Raw genomic sequence first — 24,634 nt, 5'->3', positions numbered from 1 at the left:
CAATTTAAAAGGCTGGGAGGGGGGGTCAAGTGATACAAAAGGTAATAACCTTTAGGGATGAACTGATGGAAAAGGTAGAAATACAGTTTTAGATAGAGGTGGTATAGGCCTTCCTGAAAAGAGTTTTTTTTTTAGGAAATGCTCAAAGGAGGGCAGAGTATGAGATAGTCAGACAGATTGGAGTGAGAAGTTCCAGAGGATGGGGGAGGCTCTGGAGATGTCCTGGAAATGAGCAGGGGAGGAGGAGACAAGGTAGCTAAAGAGCAGGAGGTCTTGAGAAAAGCAAAGTGAACAGTTTGGCTGGTACTTTGAGACAAGGTTGGTGATGTACCTTAGGGCAGACTTGTAAATGGCTTTGTAAGTTGTTGTTGTTGTTAGTATTTTGAAATGTATTAGGGAGCAGAAGTCAGTAGAGAAAATTGTCAGAGAGTGGTGGCAGACATTAGACCTTTGTAAGTTGGATGTGTCTGGAAGCAGCATTCATGATGGACTGAAGGGGGGATAGTCTCTGTAAATGTAGGCCAACAAGGAGAGAGTTGCAATAGTTGAGGCCAGGGAATGAATTAGTAACATTGTGGTGTCATTGGCTAGGAAGGGGCATTCCTGGAAAGCTTTTCACAAGATTTTGGAGTGTGCCTGTGGGAATTTGCACTCTTTCAAATTTATCCCAAAGATGTTTAGTAGAGTTGGGATGAGGAATCTGTGCAGACCAAGTTCTTCTACGTCAAACTTATTCTTTATGCACCTGGCTCTGTACACCTGAACTCAATGATTTGGAAGGGTGTCCACATACATTTGTTATATAGTACAGCCATTTTCATCACCCTGGGGTGCCTTTAGGTTTCTTCAGGGGTGCCTTGGCAAAATGCCTAGAAATTGCCCAAAAATTGTATACAGTACAAGCCTGTGGGTGGATCAAGCCTACCTTTATACACAGCCATAGATTTTCATTGTGAACCATTAGAACCTTCTATGACATCATCGGCTGATGAAGAGGACATCAGGTGCCTGCATAGCATCCTTGTTTGCCCCTCTGCGTCAGCACTAGGGTCGCATTAGTTGAGTGAAGGACTGAAACTGAGGAAGAAGAGAAACATTGGAACACAAGTCAGTGCCAGTGTTCAAAAGTGTGTTTGCTTTGGAAGAATATGTCACCTCTAAAGTAGATTGTCATATGTGTCTGGATGCTGTTGAATTAAGTAAAAATTAGTATAGTTTTTTACATTTTTGAATAGAGTGCCTAGAGGGCGTGCTTAGCCTCTATGCACACTGGGCTTAAAAAAAACGTCTGTTCTCTTGGAAGTAAAAAACGCTCATATAGATCATTTTTTGTACAAAGTCTAGACGAGTTTAGGAGAGTTTTATGTTGTTTCTGCCAGTGAGCTCCTATCAGAACTGCGAACCAGGTTTATTTTTCCTGCCTCTAAACGTTGAGCTCAAAATATGCCTCTAATCGTCCTAATGTGCATGGACACATATAATAACGTTGAGCTGCTTTCACAGGCAGAACACAAAACTCCTGTAGAAGCAACATTTTTTATGCCAGCGTGCATAAGAGGAGCTTCTGTCCCCCTCAAAAAAATAAAATTCAGCAGTTACAAATACTGTAGCTTTTCATATAAGGACACTTACCTGCCCCTGGATACAGCGGGTAGCACAGTGGTGTAGTGGGTAACACTCTTGCCTAACAGTAAAAAGGGCCACTGGTTCAAATCCCAGTCACAATGCTACCTGTCTGGGGTTTGCATGTTCTCCCTGTGCCTGCGTGGGTTTCCTCCAGGTTCTCTGGTTTCGTCCCACACTCCAAAGACATGCTGGTAGGTTAATTGGCTTCTGTCTAAATTTACCCTAGTATATGAATGTGAGTTAGGGACCTTAGATTGTAAGCTCCTTGAGGGAAGGGACCGATGTGAATGTACAATGTATATGTAAAGCACTGTGTAAATTGACAGCGCTATATAAGTACCTTAAATGATAATAATAATGTCGTCACTCGAGCCTATTCTTCAATCAGCTTAGGATACAGGCGCTGGCATCTTCACTAAGGGAAACTGTCAGTGAAGCCTTGTGGCTTCACAGCTGGTTTCCAACTACACATGCCTGAGTTGTGCAGATAGGTACCTGTCAAAATCAAGTACCCACTTCCTCCAAAAAAAAGTGCCAAATGTAAAGGAGGAGGGGGTGGAGGAGAAAGAGCGGAATTTCCCCTTTTGGGTGAAGTCCCGCTTTAATTTTAAAGGGTGCCTTGACTGAAAAAGGGTTGAGAAACAATGATATGGTATATACAGTCATGTGAAAAAGTATGTACACCAAATTGAAATTGTGGACATTTACAACATATTTGAACAGGCAAACACTGGATCTCCATTTAAACAGTGCCTGCGGATAAAGTTTGCATACTTGCATAAAACAAGCTTTTGTTCAACAAAATTATTGAATATAAGTAATTAAGTGCAGCACTAAGACGTAAACATGAGTGAAGAATATTATTCTTATAGATACACCTGTGAATAAGTGAGGTATAATAGCTGACCAAATATAAAACAAGCAATATGGCCTGCTAAATATAATCAAAATAATCTATGGTGAAATATGGGACAGAAAGGGACCAGAGTCCTTGAGGTATAAGGTGAGTGAAAGTCTTCTCCAAGAGTGGGGTACCATAAACCCTGGGAGGTGAGTAGACACTCAAATGGAAAGGCGACCACAGATGACAAGGCACATAAATCTTCAAATGGAAAAAGTTGGGTACCCTTACCAGATCCGTAGGACACACATGCTGTATAGCAGTACGTCGATAGAGCATAGGGGATAGTCTCCCGAGATGTCCAAACGAGTGATGTCCTGTAGGTCACCAGTGAAGAGTAGCCGTCATGTACAGGAGCTAAACCGCTGTCACGCACACCCTTCGGTTTCGGAACAGGATGGTCAGAAAGAAACAATTCGGAGTAGAACCATGGAGGAAGAGAAAAAGGCACTCCACATGGTGTAGGTCAAAAATGGGGTTTTATTGGACAAAATCCAAACATGATAAAAGTGATCACAGACAGATAAAAAATTGGCAATGTGGGAAGCTGGAGACGCCTACGCGTTTCGACTACACAGTCTTCAACAAGGGCATAAAGCAGCCTCCCCACATTGCACTTACTTATAGACTGTATAAAACTTACAAATTGACCGGGACCGCCCCCATCAAGGCGGAACCGGAAGTGGAGAAATAATAAAAACATAAACATTCATAAACAATGTATATTTAATATACAATGACACAGCCTATGGACCCAAAGTGTAAAAGGGGATCACAACATATAGGTTTAGTAGCTATAAATCACACAAAGCCTCAGATACTGTAACATCCCTCGGCTTGCGTTCCAGGCCTCACAAACTACATTGCTGAGGAGGTGAAGACAGCTAGCAGCCAATCCGCCGCACTTTTTTTTGGGTTAGCGCAGCATTTTCTATAGCTCAACAAAATTATTACTAGATGTAATAGTGTACTAAAGTAAGTACACCCTATGGCCTCAGAAGCTGGCACTGCCTCCGTAGCAGGAATGACATCTTGTAGGCATTTTGTGTAACCACCCAATAGTCTCTGAGATTGGCTCGTCATTTTTTTGATCACTTCTCCATGCAAAATTCCTTGCGTTGCAAGATGTCTTTTGGCTTGCTCAGACAAACTGCCTGTTTCAAACACCCCACATATTTTAAAGAAATTCAAATTACAAATTTGTGCTAATTTAGATTAAAAAAAAATATATCATTTTTAATTGTAGGCACTTTTTGAATGAAGATCTACTATTTGCTCTTTAACAGATATCCTGAAAAGGAGTTGGGAAAGGTCATTGTTAAACTGAAATTATGCCCTTTAATTCTAGAAAATAAAAATAATAAATTATATAAATAATACATTAGTTAATAATAAATTCTGTGTAATTTTACATTTTAGCACAACGTATATACACCATATGTTTTAATTAAATTAGGTTTTGTGATTTAAGTTCTTAAAAATTCTGTTTTTGTAGTTTTCTCTAAATCTGGTGTTCTGTGGCCTATATAAATGCAAAAAATAAATAAAACTAAAGTATAATTGGATGCTAAAAGTTATTGTACTCTGTTTTTTTTTTTTTGCAATGTTATTAAACTGCTGTATTACTAGTGTGCGTACTTGTGCATACTACGGGTTATCTGGTTTGTGTGAAGTATGTTGTATTTCACAGTTTAGTACGAAATATCATTGAGGAGTGTAACCCATGTCTACATCATTCGGAACTGTTCTGAACCGAGTCACTAACAGCTGCAATGATGGCATAACATAGATGTATAAATGCTCTTTGGTTATTTTCAGGTACAATATTAACAGCTATTTGTGATAACAGCTATTTACCTGATATTTCCCTGCATTTTTTTTCTTCATCATACAACATACATGTTACTTAGCTACATGTAGCAGGAATAAATATATACTTTTAAACAGCTCAGAAATATTAGTTATCTCATCATAGACATAATTGCTAATATTCAATCTATGAATATATTATTTACTATTAATTTTACAGGGATTAGCAACCATTCTATCATTTATTTATGTTTTGATAAGGTCCTATTTTTTTTTTTCCTTTTCTTTTATAGATATATTTTTACAGGTCTCACGAAGAAGGCATGTAGCCTTTCAAACACTTTATTCATGCTTGCCCACTCATACATTGCTGTATTAGGGCTTGAATACTCTTGAGTTTGCATTTTTCACAAAGCAGCAAGAGGATACTGACAGCTTCCGAATGCCTGATTTCGTTTTTTTCTTTGACAGCCAAAAGCGCTTTCTCAATGTGAAAACCACGTTGTTGCAACTGCTAGCTTAGCATTTGGGTCATCATGGTTGCGGCCCACCAAATATGACGAGGGGGATCATTTTTACCATGCTGTGTCTCAAAGCAACGCAGCTGTGGCATGTGTATACCCCCATATGCAGCTTAAAGGGGGGCAGTTGGGGGGCTGTGAAAACATGTCCTAACCGACTATTTATACCACAAACCACAAGTGTAAACCAGGCCTTACTGTGTTCAGTGGCTCACCACCAATATCACCACCTGCTTATTTAAATGCTATGAAAACAAAATAAGTGTAGCGCTAACATAAACAACCTTAAATGTCCAACATGGAGACAATATAGTCCAAGGGCTAGTAATCATCTAGGTGCAAATTAGACAGAAGTCCTTCATATTTGAGTGGCTCCTAATGAATGATAGTCCATATAAATTACGTGACTTCATGTGTGGAATATATCAATGGGTGCGTAACATCTGAAGTGAAGAAAAACACCACCACCGACAATAAGGAGGCTTACCGGATCTATTGGACCCAAAGAGACATACGCCTAGTTGGGTCAAAACAGGCTTAGGTGGTGGACAGCTGTAGAAGATCCGGAGGAGTTGGAAGGATGGAGGTCCTGGGATGAACCGTGGACCGGTGTGTCCCTCAGGGTGATGTCAGAAGACAGATGGCAGTAACAATAGGTGGAAAGGAAAGGCCACATAGTGTAAATCCATAAAATAGGTAGCAAATTTATTAAAAACCAAGAGATACACTCACATGTAAATCTTTAAAATCAGCGCTGTGAACATATGGCGGCAGTGGGGTAGGACCCCACTATCTATCTATCGCTCCTAAAACCCGACTTTTGTCAGATATGTTGGTGCCGGCCTGACCACAGCATTCTTGCCCTCAAACGTGGCTTCTTATCCTTCTGGTGCATCCTGGACAGCCTAAATGAAGTGAATGGAAGCTCGACTCTCACCTTTTGTATATAAATGAATAAAGTGATGTGCTCGTATTATCTAATTAATGTCATACTACATCTCGTGCTTATCAGACACTTCTAAAATAAGTGAATACATTGTCTCCCAGGGGAGAATTAGCCTGTGACGCTCTTGGTAGCGTGCGGTCTGCATGAGAGTGAACCAGCAGCACGGAGCAGCACGGAGCTGAATGTGACTGACCAAAAATCTGTAAATGCGATCTATGTCTAAGGAGCATGTGAGTGAAAACAAATGGTTCTTTGTGTTATCTATACTCTGGCTGATATCTGCGCAATGGTATCTTTTCCCAATTTTATGTTTTATATGGGGGATGACCAGTAGAAGCTGAGACATTACCGATCTATGCCGACGGTTGATCAGGAGTAAGCCTATCTACCGTTGATTTACTCAAACACAGACTCACTAAGCCTGGGTTCAAAGAGAAGAGGAGGTATCATTCTAACTCTAATTGGAGGACTAATCACTATCATTATTTGAGGTGGATTTTACTTCTATCACAATTTTATTATATCACAGTTTTTTATATTAATATTCACTGGAAGAAGATCTTGGAGGTGTGTTTAATAAGGGAACCTTACATGTAGGTTCGGAACACATTGAATATTTCCTAAATATTTATTATTTCTTCATATGTGTTTAAGTTACAATTATTTTAGCCCGGGTTCACACCTATGCGAATTAGAGGTGCGTTTCTGCACCTCTAATTCGCATAGCAGGAGAATGTGACTGGCTCCCTATGGAGCCAGTTCACATATCTCCGGGGCGGCTGCGGTGCGCACTGCACAAAAACGCTGTGCGTCTTTGGCTGCGTTTCAGGGCCGAATTCAGGCACAGAATCGGCCCTGATTCGTCCCTGAAACGGTGAACAGGGACGCACAGCGCTCCTGTGCGATCCGCAGCCCGTTGTGGTGTGAACCCGGGCTTAAGGTTTCACTGCTTATTGTTTAACAACAAGTTTTTATACAATGTATTCACTTATTTTAGAAGTGTCTGATAAGCATGAGATGTAGTATGACATTAATTAGATAATACGAGCGCATCACTTTATTCATTTATATACAAATTGTGGGGTGTCACTAATTGATTGCAGCTGTATTACTTATATTGATTTTCTCACAATTTATATATTATTATTTTCCACTTCAGCGCTTTAGTAACTATATCATCGACTCTCACCTTGCCCATGCTGCATAGAAGTGTTGGGTTTCTGGGTCTTGGCCAGAATCCGAGCCTCTTCTTCCCAGATTATTTTTATCATTTTGGAGTAGGTCAAGAAGTAACTCTAGTCTCTTGTCCGGAGTTTAGACATTATTGGATCTAGAGGTTGCGCTCCTTCAGGATCCTGAGCCAGCAGAGTTTTGCTTCATCCTTCAGGAAAACCTGGTAGAGAATCTTTTCCAAGTGTGAGACAAAAGCCAAAAACTTCTCCCCCATCTGCTTGATACATGTGCTCGAAAAGGTAGATCAGTTCTGCGTAGCTCTCCACTCTTCCGTAGACTTGACGAAGATCCTCCAGACAGTCTGCAGCAGTGCAACTTGGCTTATTGCACTTTAGGTTTCGGGTGACATCCCACTCTTCAACAGCCTGCACAACTTGGTCGATCCAAGTGTCAAAGTAATTTTTCTCCAAGGTATGGGAGTCTTCCCAGAGAAAGATTCCAACTTTCTATACCCATGGTTAATGGGGATGGAAACAGATTTCTCACATCTGTGAAGGTGGGAGCACTGAAGTTGACGCAGAGGCTGCAGCAGCTACTTCAGGCTTTGTTGTGGGGCTTGCTGCAACGCGCTGGATTGAACTCTGGCATTTTCAACTGAACCAGGTGGGCCTCATTGTTATTAGTAAACTGTAGGCGAGCCGATTGAAAACAGGCAGAAATTCTGCTTGCCCACTCTACTCGATCAGGTTTCAAGTTCAGTATAAATGCCCTATGATCAGGGGCTTGCACCATCACTGCTTTGCATATCTGCTCCTCAGTACACTGGGTTGCAGCAGCAGGGTCCATGTTGACTGTCCCTAGCTCATTTTCTTGGCAGCTTACTTGCAGAACAGATGTATCCTGGATGAGCTTCCATGTGCCGTGCTACCTCTGCAGGAGCTGCTTAGTTTGATGGGTTTTGTGTTCTGCCACAACTCCTTAAACTACTCTGTCCCCACTGACACACCTGGTTATAGACTGTTCCAGCTAGTGTAGTCTGCCCTCTTCTGCAAATTTGTGGTCTGTGCTGTACCACAGTATCAGGTCCTCACCTGCTCTTTTTTTTTACACAGAAGTCCATCCGCATCCTCCACCAGCATATGGGTGGTAATATTTACTTCTTGTTGGAGCAAGCGGTCAGCGGCAGGGTTAACATGACCACAGAATGTGGTCCAGCAACCATGAAAAGGTGTGTTACATCTCCTTTATGGCCCACTAGGTCAATTCTTTTCCAGCTGGGAAAGGTGCAGGAGGTGGTTGTTGGAAGTGATGGTGCTGTCCCATGTTATGCAACTTGGTTTTGTTGGGAATATAAATGCCCATACAAAATGTTGCCATGCTTTTTGGCAGTTGGTATGCCTGAGGAATATTAACCATACTTTGGTTGAGATTCTGTCAGCTTTTCAGAGACAGACCATAAAGTGTCTGGCACCACACTATCTTGTGTGACAAGGGCACCAACCCGCTGTCCATCTTTTGGTAGGGAAAGTTTCACACATAATAAAATAATATGCTTGTCTCCTGGAACTGGACCTTGCCAATGCTACAGTAGCTGTATCAGTGGTCCGTAAATGAGCATTTGTGCGAATACAGGACAATACCTGGCTCTGGGGCTTTGAAATTTTGCTCATCATTCAGGATGCGTGTACTGTGTTGTCACTGTTTGAAGTGGTGACCAGAATATTGAGCCACGACAAGGTAGGAATCAGTGACAAGAGGATAGTGTAATATACCAGGCACTAGAAGCACAGTAGTACGAGGAAGTAGAGGAAGTCCTGCTGACTCAGGACCCATATTATCCTGACATCCCTGTGAGGCAGCACCAGCAAATGCACAAAGGAGGAGGAGCACAAAGAGGAGGGTATGGATCCTGGCAGTGAGGACAAGGAGGACATGGGGCAGGTTTCCAGGGGTACTTTTCACCCCTCCAATATACCAGGACATATGTGGGTTGTATAAGAGGTTGAGGAAAGTTTTGCCTTCAGTGACATAAGAACTTTGGTTCCTCTGCCAACAGAAATTTGTGGTGATTGAGCTCATTCTTACTGCAGTGCCCAAAGACACCAGGATTTTGACAGTCACACAGAGGCACCATTACTGACCCTATAAAGAATAACCATCCCTTACCACCTCTTCTGGCCTGTCACTATTACCATCTCCTTCCATTGCTGCTGACTTGTCACCATTACCATCTCCTTCCAGCTCTGCTGGCCTGTCATATTTGTGGTGTATTATGCTGCTTCAGCAATGTCAATATGCAATGCCTCATGTTTATGCAGCTGCTCTTCAGTTGTAAAATATAAAGTGCTTGATTCAGGCTAAAATATGACTTTAAATTTGCTTTAAGCACTCCTAGTTATGGCAGGTGCCCACTCTCACTTCCGCTTGGACCGCCTAGGGAATCCGAGCAGAAGTTCATCTCTCCCCATCCCTCCCTGCAATCTTCTGGAACATGTCACAAGTACCAGAAGATTGCCCGACCATTCAAGAGGTGCAGCGCGTCTCGCGCATGCACAGTGCGCACTCGCCTGTGAAGCCGCAAGCTGTCACAGCCGGGTGCCGACAGTTGTAATGCCAACATTGGGGAGAGGAGAGGGAGAGAATCAATGTCTTGGGCAGCCACATCGCTGAATCCTGGGACAGATGGGTGTACACTTTTTGTAGCTGGTGACTTTTAATAAACACAAAAATGACTGGAACTCTACTTTAAGGTTAAATAATGCACTCTAACTTTGATGTTTTGAATTCAAGCTGCCTGCTTTCTCTTCTATTTAAAATCTATACAACTAATTTTTGCATTAATATGTATAGACCCAGCACAGTATTTTACTTTTTATAGGGCAAACATACACTCTAATGTTGGTTTTTTAATAACGTCTGACTATAGTCAGTCTAGTTCAAAATGCAAGCTCACTAAATAGATTATTATAATACAGGATTTCTAACAGTTTGCACAGCACTTAAAGCGGACCTCCCCCCAAAGGGGGAAGCTTTTCTCGTTTGCGCCCCCCCCCTCTACTGCCACGTTTTGCACTTTTTTTGGGGGGGGAGGGGGAGTGGGTACCTCGCTTTGACAGGTACCCACTCCCACTTTCTGCTCAGACTGCCGCGGCTATCTGAGCCGGAAGTTCGGCCCCCTCCTTGCCCCGCAGTCTTCTGGGACACATCAAAAGTCCCAGAAGACTATGGGACCATTCACAAGGTGCAGCGCGGCTGGTGCATGTGCAGTAGGAGATCGGCTGTGAAGTCACAAGGCTTCACTTCCTGTTTTCCTTACCCGTTATGCTGGCATCTGCACCCTAATGTGATTAAAGAATCAGTTCAGGTGAGGACATTGCTGGATCTGTGGACAGGTAAGTGTCCTTATATTAAAAGTCAGCAGCTACAGTATTTGTACCTGCTGACTTTGAATTTTTGGGGGGGGGAGCCTGGAGCTCCTCTTTAACAAAACACCTTATTCCTTCTGTTTCAATGATAAAATGATAAAAACCTACTTTACTTTTTAGGGCACTTTATAGATAAATAAGAAAGGGATTTAGCCAAATGCTGTGTACACACGACCGGACTTTCGACTAACTGAATCGCGTCGGACTTTTCGACTGACTTTTCGACGTAATTCCGTTGAATCGGACTTGTCTACACACAATCACACCAAAGTCCAACGGATTCGACCGTGATGACGTACGACTGGACTAGAATAAGGAAGTTCATAGCCAGTAGCCAATAGCTGCCCTAGCGTCGGTTTTCGTCCGTCGGACTAGCATACAGACGAATGTAAAAAAAGTCCGGCCGTGTGTACACAGCAAAAGAGGTCTAGGGAAATTGTAGAATTATTGTGTATGCTGTCTGTATCAGAATCATAAAAATAAAAATGTTATATTTTTTTTGGAAAACTTCAAACATAAACAGGAATGTGGTTTAGCCAATGTGGTCCACAAAATATTGTAGATCTGTTATGTATGCTGTGTGCAGCATATTACGTCTACTTGGATATGAGAAATATATTCTTCTTTGGACCCTCACAAAATAAATGTGGATGTGGTTTCGCCAATGAGGTAATTGTCTAAACCAAACATTCAAATTTTTTTTGTTGCTCCAATGCTAAACTGGTATGTGGTTTTGACAATAAAGTATATCAGAAACGGTAGAAATAATACACATGCAGTGTGCACAATATTCTTCCTATATATAGTGTAAAAGTCTACCTACTACAAAGTCTTACATTATATGCAACATGTCTGTGTTATCATTCTGCTTTGTGTCCTTTATATGTGTCCTTCCTTTATATAGTGTAAAAAATATTCTTTATTGTATATATTTGGCTTGAACAGCTACATGCTCTGTGTCAAACTTGAAATGAGACCTTAAGATTTCCTGAAGATCTTACAGACTTTTGTAGTAAACTGGATCTTATACCCCCCCCCCTCCCGGGATGAGAGGAGAGTAGTGGGACAATATCAGTAATAAGCAATGTGCAATGGACCCACAATGTGAGAATAGGGGGAGGAGGAAAGGGAGGTAGAGGTAAAGGAGGTAGCATGTAATGTAGTGAATAAAGTAATTATTTTGTGAAATATACAGCATTGGGGCATAGTAAAATTGGATTGAAGTGTAACAAAAAGATGTTGGGGTGGGGGTCGAAGGCTCAGTAGGGGGCCAGTAAGATCAGGAGTAATTGCCCCCTAAGTGGTATGGGTACTGGAAGACATCTGGAGAGATGTCGCAGGACATATGCATTAAACATATATGTTAAGGGGGGGAAGGGGGTGGGGGCGGGGATTGATTTGGGGGGGTTTCTCTCTCCTCCTCCCCTCCTCTCCCTCCACCTCTGCAAATCCCTGGGTCTGCCGGGTGCTCATTATAGTGAACCATGGCCTAAATAAATTTAGTTACTTATAATGTAAGGGGGTTGAACACCCCATGTAAAAGATATCAGGTAAATAAAGAGTTGCATTTTCTGGGGGCGAATGTGGTTTGTCAAGAAACACGTATCGCACAAGCCTCTGGGTGCAGATTGAAATCGCATCTGTTCCCGGTATGGTTCTATGGCGACTCGACATCAAGTCATTCACGAGGGGTGGCCATAGGTTTTGATTGGTCTACGGTTTCTACGGCGGAACCTGAGGGCAGGTTTCTTTTCATAAAGGGGAGCGTGTTCAACATGGAATGTACATTTGCGAATATTTATTTCCCAAATAGGGAACCAGATACGTTTTTAAGGAAGGTTTTGAAAAAACTGGAGCTATTTAAGGAAATTAAACTTATAATAGCAGGAGATTTAAATTTGAGTATAGATCCTCGGGTGGATACTACCGGAGGTTCTTCTCGATATACACCTGAAAGACAAAAGGCAGTAAAAAAAATGCTACTTGAATGTCGCCTGGTAGATGTATGGAGAGTTAGGAACCCAGGGAAAAGGGATTATACCTTCTATTCCGCAGTCCATGGGTCATTCTCTAGGATAGATTACATCTTTATAGAACATCAATTATTACTGTCTCTTAAAAAAGTGGAGATCAAAGCAATAACTCTATCTGATCATGCCCGAGTAGTAATGCAATTAGAAATTTCATTAGAGCCTACCGGGGGAAGCAACTGGAGATTAAATGACTCTCTCATTCAAGACCCTGAGGTAAATAAAAAAAAAGGTGAGCAAGAGTTGGAGAATTTTTTTGCGATTAATGATACACCAGAAATCCCCTGGTCAACTTTATGGGAAGCACACAAGGCCTTTATAAGAGGAATATTGATAAGAGTTGGAGCCGGGAAGAAGAAAGAGAGGGGGGAGGAACTTAGAACCTTATATAGAGAGATTTATAGCTTGGAACAAATGACAAGACCCCAGAGAATTCCGAATGGACAAGAATTAAAAGTAAAAAGAGATGAATTAGTACAATTGTTAGAACAGGACAAAAAACGGGCTTTCCATATAGTTAATAAAGAAAGGTATCAATGGGGTAATAAACCTGGGAAATGGTTGGTCAAAGTAGTAAGGGAAAAAAAAGTTTATCTTTTATCCCAAAAATTAAAAATGCCATGGGGGAGATGGTATATTCGTCTCATGAAATAGCAAAAGTATTTCATGCATATTATAGCACGTTATATAAAGTGAATCAGAGACAGAATGATACGGAGAAACATGATGTAGAAGTTCAGGAGTTCCTGTGGGGCCCAGACCTTCCCATGGAACAACTTGAAGCCCCGATTACTCAGGAAGAGGTGGCAACTGCAATAAAAAGTATGGCCCTTGGAAAGAGCCCCGGCCCTGATGGGTACTCTATTTTGTACTATAAATGATTTCAGAAAATCCTGATACTTAAACTATGTGAACATTTGAACACTTTGGCAGAGGGAGAGACTTTGCGGGAGGAATCATTATTGACTTATATAACTCTCATCCCAAAAAAAGGGAAGGACCCATCAGCTCCAGCGTGTTATAGGCCAATATCTCTGTTAAATACGGATATAAAAATTTTCGCTAAAATAATTGCAGCGAGATTAAAACCGCTACTCCCGAGTTGGATACATAATGATCAAGTAGGATTTGTGAAAGGGAGAGAGGGAAGAGATAACTGCCTTAAATCAATGTTTTTGATCCATGAAGTACAAAGGGGGGAGACCCCAGTTGCTTTTCTATCGATGGATGCTGAAAAAGCATTCGACAGGGTGGACTGGGGGATCATGCTCGGAACATTAAGATACCTAGGTCTGGGGATTAAGATGATGAAATGGATATCTGCTTTTTATTATCACCAAACAGCGAAAATCAGAATAAACAGGAATTTATCCTCATCCCTTGAATTATTCAACGGGACAAGGCAGGGGTGCCCCCTCTCCCCAATACTGTTTATAATTGCATTGGAATCACTGTTAGCAGCAATCCGTAAGAATTCGGATTTCAGAGGGGTGAGAATGGGAGAACAAGACTACAGGGTTGCTGCTTACGTGGATGATCTGCTATTTTATATGTCAAACCAGGGGTTTTTTTCTCGGAGAATAGGTGCAGGAACTCCCCCGTCTGAGTCACCCCTTGTCTCTGCCCCCTACCCACTTCTGACCACCGTCCCTTGATTTCACCCTCTACCCACCTACCAGTACTGCCCCTTTTATGCCCTGTACACACGATAGGATTTTCCGACAACAAAATCCATGGGATTTTTTCCAACGGATGTTGGCTCAAACTTGTCTTGCATACACACGGTCGCATAAAGTTGGTCGGAAATTCTGAACGTCAAGAACGCGGTGACGTACAACATGTACGACGAGCCGAGAAAAATTAAGTTCAATAGCCAGGGCTGCTCTTTTGCTTGATTCTGAGCATGTGTGGCACTTTGTGCGTCGGAATTGTGTACACATGATCGGAATTTCCGACAGCGGACTTTGTTGTCGGAAAATTTTAGGTCCTGCTCTCAAAATTTGTGTGTTGGAAATTCCGATGGAAACTGTCCGATGGAGCCAACACACGGTCGGAATTTCCGACAAGGTCCTATCACACATTTTCCATTGGAAAGTCCGACCATGTGTACAGGGCATTAGAGAATACAGAACCAAGTATCATTTTGTGGTGCTAAATCATTTGTATGGAACATGTTAATGATAAAAAGAAAAGCAGTAAAATAGATCCCCTGCAGCCAGGAACAATAGAATCCCAGCAATAAATCCCCACACAACAATAGACTGCCCCAGCAACAATGGACTCCACCCCAACAACAATAGATTCCCTGCAGCAACAGTGAACCACCCACAACAAAATATCACACCCAGTAACAAAATATCCACCCAAGCAACATTAGACCCCCCCTCAGCAGCAACAACAGATCTCCCAGCAGCCAGCATCAATAGATCCTCCAGCAACCAGTAAAAATAGACCTCTCCCTCAACAGTAGATCCCTTCCAGCAACATAAGACCCCCCCAGCAACAATAGATTCCCATCTGCAACAATAGACCCTCACACAAAATCAGATCCCCACCAGTAACAATAGATCCCCCAGCAGCCAACATCAATAGACCCTCCAGCACACCCCACACCCCATGCTTTTACATACATTCAGTGCTGGAGGTGCCGGAACTGCGTTCCCCCCGCGTTCCCGCTGAAAAAAAGCCCTTTGTCCAACCCTAGGATAACAATCCCAAGTATACTGAGGGAGCTGAGTAGATATGGAAAACGATCTAATTTTAAAATAAATATGCCCAAATCCGAGATTCTTAACATTAATATTTCAAGGGAGGAACAACTGTGTAGAGAGGGATTGGGGTATCTGAGCATAAAGTTGACGGCATCCCTGGGGACTATGTTTGAGGCTAATTATATACCAGTGCTTAATAGGGTTAAGGAACATTTAAAAATTTTGAGACATAAACCTCTCCCATGGATAGGTAAAATTAACGCTGTGAAAATGAATATTTTACCTAGAATGATCTATCTTTTCCAAATGAACCCAATAGCAGTGCCTCAGGAATATTTTAGGAAATTAAGATCAATGGTACTAAAATGTATATGGTCGCATAAACGGCCCAGGATTGTATACGCAATACTGGTGAGGGAGAAAAGGGGATAAGCAGCACCGGACTTCGAGAAATATTATCAGGTGATTTCTATCTCTCGAATCGCAGAATGGACGCATAATAAAGAGGGGAAAAGTTGGGTAAATATAGAGATAACACAAAGTAGGACAGAATTGCGAAAGATGGTTTGGATTCCACGGCAATATCGGGACTTTAGTGCAATTAGTACAAATCCACTAACTAGAAACACTTTTAAGATATGGGATGGATTAGGGAGATTGTACCACTGGGAATATAACTCACCACTTATCTCTATATTGGGCACAAACTACTTTAAGCCGGGGAAAGAGGAACACATATATTTCACTAGATGGGCAAAAGAAGAGGAAATGTTATTGCAAGATGTGATGAAGGGCAATAGGATATAAACATATACTGAAATTACACAGAAATGGGGAAACAAGCCACTAGATAAATGTAAGTATGCACAATTAAAGCACTTTACACAATCACTGCCACAACCATTGTGGGGAAAAGAGTACATGAGGTTAATATTGAAACTACTTTGTTCCCCTTTGAGCTTAAATTGAATTATATCTAAAATTTATAAAATCCTGATTAAAGAAGTAGAATCTGAATTCCTGCCCGATTTGGGAAAATGGGAAGAAGAGATCGGCTTTCTTAGGGATGAAGAACATAAAAGGAAAATTCTTGGGACATATATTCCTTGTCAAGTGATATAAGGACAGTGGAAATGAGCTACAAACTGCTGGCGAGATGGTACAAGGGGTGGGCAGAAGGGGCGGATGCCCTGGGCGGGACCATTTACTGGAGGAAGGGGGGCACAGTAGAGGCCATGCTACAGGCCGCCTGTAAGGGGCCGCTTTGATCTGTGGCTGCAGCGCTCCCCTCCCACCTCCTCCTCTTCTTTGTCACACAGCGCTGGGAGCGCTGTGTGTCAGGGAGCTGGGTCTGTGTGTGTGTGTTCAGCGGAGCCGTAACAAGGTCCCGCCCCCCTAGACCGGCTCATGTGGTAGCAGATTGAATCAGTGTTCCGCCCATCACATGAGCCGGTCTAGGGGGGCGGGACCTTGTTACGGTGCCGCCGAACACACACACACACAGACCCAGCTATGTGACACACAGTGCTGCGGGAGATGTCCACTGTGTGATCCAGGGCAAGCTATGGTGAGTCTGCATTTTTAGGCAAAGTAAGGCTGCTATTATGGGCACAGAGAGGTTGCTATTATGGGCACAGAGAGGCTGCGATAATGTGCACAGAGAGGCTGCGATTATGGGCACAGAGAGGCTGCTATTATGGTCACAGAGAGGCTGCGATTATGGTCACAGAGAGGCTGCTATTATGGTCACAGTGAGGCGGCATTGATGGGCACAGTGAGGCGGCATTGATGGGCACAGTGAGGCTGCGATTATGGGCACAGAGAGGCTGCGATTATGGTCACAGAGAGGCTGCTATTATAGTCACAGAGAGGCTGCGATTATGGGCACAGTGAGGCGGCATTGATGGGCACAGTGTGATGGCATTGATGGGCACAGTGAGGCGGCATTGATGGGCACAGTGAGGCTGTAATTATGGGCACAGAGAGGCTGCAATTATGGGCACAGAGAGGTTGTGATTATGGTCACAGAGAGGCTGCTATTATGGGCATAGAGAGGCTGCAATTATGGGCACAGTGAGGCGGCATTGATGGGCACAGTGAGGTGGCATTGATGGGCACAGTGAGGCTGCAATTATGGGCACAGAGAGGCTGCGATTATGAGTACAGAGAGGCTGCGATTATGGGCACAGTGAGGTGGCATTGATGGGCACAGCGGTAGGCTGCATTTGATGGGCACTGGTGAGACTGCATTGATCTCTTGTATCATGTCTGCAGTCTCTGACCATCGCCTGCATCATGTCCTCAGTCTCTAACCATCTCTTGTCTTATATCATGTCTGCAGTCTCTGAGGGGAGTTTGCTTAATAAGCAATGGTATTGGTAATATGCAGCAGGAAGGGGGTTAATGCACTGTCACTGATGCATTAGTATAGCTCCCATCGTCTGTAGGTGCTGTAGCTCTTCACAGTAGACATGTGCATTCGTTTTCGTCCGAATGCATTTTCGCCCGAATTTCAGGTATTTTCGTTATCGTTTTAACAAACGATAACGAAAGTGCAGAATCCGAAAAACGAAAGATCCGACATAAACAAATGCTTTATTTTCGTTTTCGTTGCTACAACAGTTCGATATAGATAGGTGATTCGACATGATGATAACAATCTGTGTCCATCAAACCTGTGGGCGAATGTGCCTAACCTTAACTCTTTTAGTCCAAGATTATTCTACAGAAAAGATTCGACATAGGGGAGAAAAGATTTGACGTAGGGGAGAAAAGATTCGACGTAGGGGAGAAAAGATAAATAAAAATAATGATGATGATGAATGTTATTGGCTGATTGTAACCAAAGAGGAGTAGCAGTAAAATAGCTAGAACTAAGTACACACATACTTTGGCTTATGGTGTCTGTTGAAAGTTCTAAGAAGATTCGACGGAGCAGGTAAACTATACGGCGTCGTACAGTTTAGCTGCTCCATCGAATGTTCTTTGAACATTCGACAGACACCATAAGCCTTCAATGACAGATTCGACCTTAATTTGGATTTTTGGACGAATGCTATTTTTAACGAAAAACGAAATAAATAAAAACGAATTTCGGGAGTAACTAAATAAATTTATTTTTTGGACAAAAACGAAATTCCGAAACAAAATATTTCAGTGTGCACATGTCTACTTCACAGTGTGTGTGTGTGTGTGTGGGGGGGGGGGGGTTGGCGCGCAGTTTTTCATCTTTGCACTGGGCACCGCATGACCTTGTTCCAGCATTGCGAGATGGTATGTGACAACACAGAGGGCACATAGGTTTGGGGCAGACGGCCCCCCAACTTGCTGGAGGGGTTGTAACACCCCGGGGACCTTCGCGCACCTGTGGTGGGACTGTACAAAGATACAACCCTTCTGGGGTATAATTATAGCAGCAATTTACCAGATAACGGGAGAACGGATCCAAAAAGGTCCCTGGGAATGTTTGTTTCATGATACAGGAAAGACAGTCCCACCACAGGTGCCCAATACAAGAATACTTTAGTCCCACATCCTTTAAATGCAACGAAAGGGTTGATCCCGAGCCTGTGGAGATCCCAAGAAGTGTTGAATATAAAGGAGTGGGTAGTAAGAGTCGAAATGGTGCGAGCCATAGAGGAAACAATCCATACAGCTGAGGACTCATTGGAGATATATCAGAATATATGGGGAAAGTGGATAGATTATAAAAAAGGTGAAGAGTGGGTGAATGAGACAAAGGTTTAGGTAGGGGGGAGAGGAGAGGTGAAGAGATTAGAAGAGAGGAGGGGGTTTGTTTTTTTTTTTGGAGTGGGGGGGAGAAGGGAGACCAAATGTACATTGTAATGATGATATGGAAATGAGAAGGTTTTTTTTATATGTATTGATGTATGTCAAATTACATAATAAAAGAGAGAATAAATTTTAAAAAACTTGAAATGAGACCTACTTTAATAGCTGAAATGCTGTCTATGTAACGTGGGAAATGTTTATTCCTTAGATGTGTTTTGCAGGTTGAAAAGCTGCAAGCTATGTGTCCCTCCCAAAACACACCCTATTTAAATTGATCAAATACTGACTGCAAAATATTTTTGCTCTGTGTCTCTGACATAATCCATTGTAATTGTTATTTTTGGATCTAAAATGCCTAGTTCCTCCCATTTCAAAGGAGGCCTATTACAAAGGCTTAGATGATATGCAACTCATCTCTATATTTCTGTTTTGTGTCTCTAACATGATCTAATACAATTTTTATTTCTGGATTAAAAAAAAATGTCCTGTCTCTCAGTATTCAAATGCAACCCACTACAAAAGCTTACATGATATGTAGTGTCTCTGTAAAATGTTTGCCACATGTCTCTGGCATTATCCAATGCAATTTTCATTTCTGAATGAAAAAGTGGCCCTGTTGAAATGTTCAAAAGTGGCCCTGTTCAAATGCAGCCTACTGAAAAGGCATACATGGTGCAGAGTGTCCTTGTAATATTTCTGTATTGTGTGTCACTCTCTGGCATAATTCACAGTCATTTGTATTAAAAATAAAAAACTGCATTGTCTCTCCCTTTTCAAAATGTGCCTACTGCAAAGTCTTACATGATATGCAACTTGTTTGTGTTATATTTCTGCTTTGTGTCCCTGATATAATTTCACTGTAATTTTTATTTCTGGATAAAAAAATGGCTCATCTCTCCCTATTTCTGCTTTGTGTCTAAGATAATCCAATACACTTTTTTTATTTCTGGATAAAAAAGTGTCTCATCTCACTCTGTTCAGATGTAGCCTATTACAAAAGTTTACATGACGTGCTGCATGTCTCTGTATTATTTCTGTTTTGTGTTTCTGACATAAACCACTGTCATTTTTATTTCCGAGTTAAAAAGTGCATCATCGCTCCTTCTTTAGATGTGACCTAATACACAGGCTTACATGATATGCAGATTGTCTCTGTAATATTAATTTTTTGTGTCTCTGACATAATCCATCCCATTTTTTTTATGAATCTAAAATGTCTCATATCTCTCTCTTCAAATGTAGACTACTACAAAGGCTTACTTTTAGGGTTTATGTGGGGACCTGAAAAAGTGAAGCTCACATGCCCTAAACACAGGGTTTGGCTTTAAGACAGTATTAAGGCAGCACTCTCCGTTATTGGCAGCACTTCTCCTGAGCAGGCATTTAAATAACTTTTATAGTGTCACCTCTCCCCAGTGACGCTGATACGTATGTTTAACTCTGTACTCTACTTTTGATTAGACTTATATCCCAGAAAGCTCTATACAGGGTCCTAGTATAGAGCTTTCTGAGATATAAGTCTAATCAAAAGTACCGATCACAAGGGAGGGAAACAAGCACACAGGCTCTTTCACTACCAGGGACCTCCATCGGCTATGCCATGTCACCTCAGCTTCCCAACTGGCTGGCTGCTATAATGCACATAGACACTAGAACTGTACTCATTGGTAACAAGAGCCCAACCCTCAAAGGGTTAATTTAATCACATGTTAGGACACTGCATTTTCACTTTACACTGTCTTGGCCCCTGATATGCCCATGTAACATGATACGCCATGCATGCACCCCTTTTCCTAAGTGTTGAAATGACTTCAGACCAGGCAGTTGGCAATGGCAACGGAACGAAACAAGTGGCTAAAGAGCTGGTGTAGTAAGGAGGGGTTTGGGTTCCTGGAGGACTGGGCCGACTTCTCAGTCGGTAACCGGTACTATAGAAGGGACGGACTGCACCTAAATGAGGAGGGTGCAGATCTGCTGGGAATGAAGATGGCCAAAAAGTTAGAGGGGTTTTTAAACTAGGCACTGGGGGGGAGGGTCCAGAGGCAGAGATAGCCAGCGCAGAAGATATTCCAGAGGGTAGTATTGGGGGCATTAGTGGTAGGTTAACCGAAGCACAAAAACACAAGGTGAGTATAGTAGCAAGTCCTAGTTGCAATCTTGAAACACCCAATACGAGGACAATATGCGACCGGTCTAAACTATGTGGCATGTTCACCAATGCCAGGAGCATGGCGGACAAGATGGGTGAACTAGAGATACTGTTGTACGAGGAGGATTTGGATTTTGTGGGAATTTCAGAGACCTGGTTCAACAGCTCTCATGATTGGCTGGCAAACATTCAAGGGTATACCCTATACCGCAAGGCTAGAGAGGGTAAAAAAGGGGGAGGGGTATGCCTATATATCAAGAATAATGTACAAGTGAATGTAGAGATGACATCACTGAGGGAGCTAGAGAGGAGGTGGAATCCTTATGGGTAGAGCTCCAAAGGGATGAAGCTAAGGGGAAAATAATACTGGGTGTATGCTATAGGCCCCCTAACCTGAGGGAGGAAGTGGAGACGGATCTCCTATCACAAATTGGATTAGCAGTAAGGATGGGAAGTGTTATCATAATGGGGGATTTTAATTATCCAAACATAGACTGGGCGGAGGGAACCGCGCATTCATTTAAGGCTCGCCAGTTCCTTAATGTCTTGCAGGACAATTTAATGGGTCAGATGGTAGATGCACCAACTAGAAATAAAACATTACTGGATCTACTGATTACCAACAATACAGACCTGATCACGGATGTGGAAATACGGGGCAATTTAGGTAACAGCGATCACAGGTCAATTAGTTTCAGTATAAATCACACAAATAGGAAACATAAAGGGAATACAAAGACACTGAATTTCAAAAGAGCCAACTTCCCTAAACTACAAACCTTGCTAAAAGGCATACATTGGGATAAAATATTAGGAACAAAGAATACGGAGGAGAGATGGGTTTGCTTTAAGAGCATATTAAAAAGGGCATTAGCCAATGTATCCCATTGGGTAATAAATTTAAAAGAGCGAACAAAAGTCCTGGATGGCTTAACTCCAATGTAAAAATGCATATAAAAGCAAAGGAGAAGGCCTTCAAAAAATACAAGGTTGAGGGATCATCCTCAGCATTCAGATTTTATAAAGAATGCAACAAGAAATGTAAGGGTGCAATTAGGACAGCTAAGATAGAACATGAAAGACACATAGCGGAGGAGAGCAAAAAAAACCCCAAGAAATTCTTTAAGTATGTAAACAGTAAAAAAGGGAGGACAGACCATATTGGCCCCATAAAGAATGAGGAAGGACATCTGGTTACAAAGTATGGGGAGATGGCGAAGGTATTGAATTTATTCTTCTCCTCAGTCTTCACGAGTGAATTGGGGGGATTCAGTAACCAAAACTGCAGTGTTTATCCTCATGACACAACACAGGAAGCACCTCCATGGTTAACAGAGGACAGAATTAAAATTAAACTTGAGAAACTTAACATTAATAAATCACCGGGACCAGATGACTTGCATCCGAGGGTACTTAGGGAACTCAGTCAAGTGATTGCCAGACCGTTGTTCTTAATTATTACAGATAGTCTACTGACTGGAATGGTACCAGCTGATTGGAGAAAAGCCAATGTAGCACCAATATTTAAAAAGGGCCCAAAATACATCCCTGGGAATTACAGACCAGTTAGCCTAACATCAATAGTATGTAAACTCTTGGAGGGGATGATAAGGGACTATATACAAGATTTTAGTAATAAGAACGGTATCATTAGCAGTAATCAGCATGGATTCATGAAGAATCGTTCTTGCCAAACCAATCTATTAACCTTCTATGAGGAGGTGAGTTGCCATCTAGATAAAGGAAGGCCCGTAGATGTGGTGTATCTGGATTTTGCAAAAGCATTTGACACAGTTCCCCATAAACGTTTACTGTACAAAATAAGGTCCGTTGGCATGGACCATAGGGTGAGTACATGGATTGAAAACTGGCTACAAGGGTGAATTCAGAGGGTGGTGATAAATGGGGAGTACTCAGAATGGTCAGGGGTGGGTAGTGGGGTTCCCCAGGGTTCTGTGCTGGGACCAATCCTATTTAATTTGTTCATAAACGATTAAGGAGGATGGGATAAACAGTTCAATCTCTGTATTTGCAGACAATACTAAGCTAAGCAGGGCAATAACTTCTCCGGGGGAAAAAAGGGGGAGGGGTATGCCTATATATCAAGAATAATGTACAAGTGAATGTGAGAGATGACATCACTGAGGGAGCTAGAGAGGAGGTGGAATCCTTATGGGTAGAGCTCCAAAGGGATAAAGCTAAGGGGAAAATAATACTGGGAGTATGCTATAGGCCCCCTAACCTGAGGGAGGAAGTGGAGACGGATCTCCTATCACAAATTGGATTAGCAGCAAGGATGGGAAGTGTTATCATAATGGGAGATTTTAATTATCCAAACATAGACTGGGCGGAGGGAACCGCGCATTCATTTAAGGCTCGCCAGTTCCTTAATGTCTTGCAGGACAATTTTATGGGTCAGATGGTAGATGCACCAACTAGAAATAAAACATTACTGGATCTACTGATTACCAACAATACAGACCTGATCACGGATGTGGAAATACGGGGCAATTTAGGTAACAGCGATCACAGGTCAATTAGTTTCAGTATAAATCACACAAATAGGAAACATAAAGGGAATACAAAGGCACTGAATTTCAAAAGAGCCAACTTCCCTAAACTACAAACCTTGCTAAAAGGCATACATTGGGATAAAATATTAGGAACAAAGAATACGGAGGAGAGATGGGTTTGCTTTAAGAGCATATTAAATAAGGGCATTAGCCAATGTATCCCATTGGGTAATAAATTTAAAAGAGCGAACAAAAGTCCTGGATGGCTTAACTCCAATGTAAAAATGCATATAAAAGCAAAGGAGAAGGCCTTCAAAAAATACAAGGTTGAGGGATCATCCTCAGCATTCAGACTTTATAAAGAATGCAACAAGAAATGTAAGGGTGCAATTAGGACAGCTAAGATAGAACATGAAAGACACATAGCGGAGGAGAGCAAAAAAAACCCCAAGAAATTCTTTAAGTATGTAAACAGTAAAAAAGGGAGGACAGACCATATTGGCCCCATAAAGAATGAGGAAGGACATCTGGTTACAAAGGATGGGGAGATGGCGAAGGTATTGAATTTATTCTTCTCCTCAGTCTTCACGAGTGAATCGGGGGGCTTCAGTAACCAAAACTGCAGTGTTTATCCTCATGACACAACACAGGAAGCACCTCCATGGTTAACAGAGGACAGAATTAAAATTAGACTTGAGAAACTTAACATTAATAAATCACCGGGACCAGATGGCTTGCATCCGAGGGTACTTAGGGAACTCAGTCAAGTGATTGCCAGACCGTTGTTCTTAATTTTTACAGATAGTCTACTGACCGGAATGGTACCAGCTGATTGGAGAAAAGCCAATGTAGCACCAATATTTAAAAAGGGCCCAAAATACATCCCTGGGAATTACAGACCAGTTAGCCTAACATCAATAGTATGTAAACTCTTGGAGGGGATGATAAGGGACTATATACAAGATTTTAGTAATAAGAATGGTATCATTAGCAGTAATCAACATGGATTCATGAAGAATCGTTCTTGTCAAACCAATC

The sequence above is a fragment of the Aquarana catesbeiana genome, linkage group LG02 (genome assembly GCF_042186555.1).
Source record: "Aquarana catesbeiana isolate 2022-GZ linkage group LG02, ASM4218655v1, whole genome shotgun sequence".
Taxonomy (NCBI): Eukaryota; Metazoa; Chordata; class Amphibia; order Anura; family Ranidae; genus Aquarana; species Aquarana catesbeiana.
The sequence above is the reverse complement of the archived record's forward strand: the minus strand, read 5'-3'. Positions refer to the sequence as shown.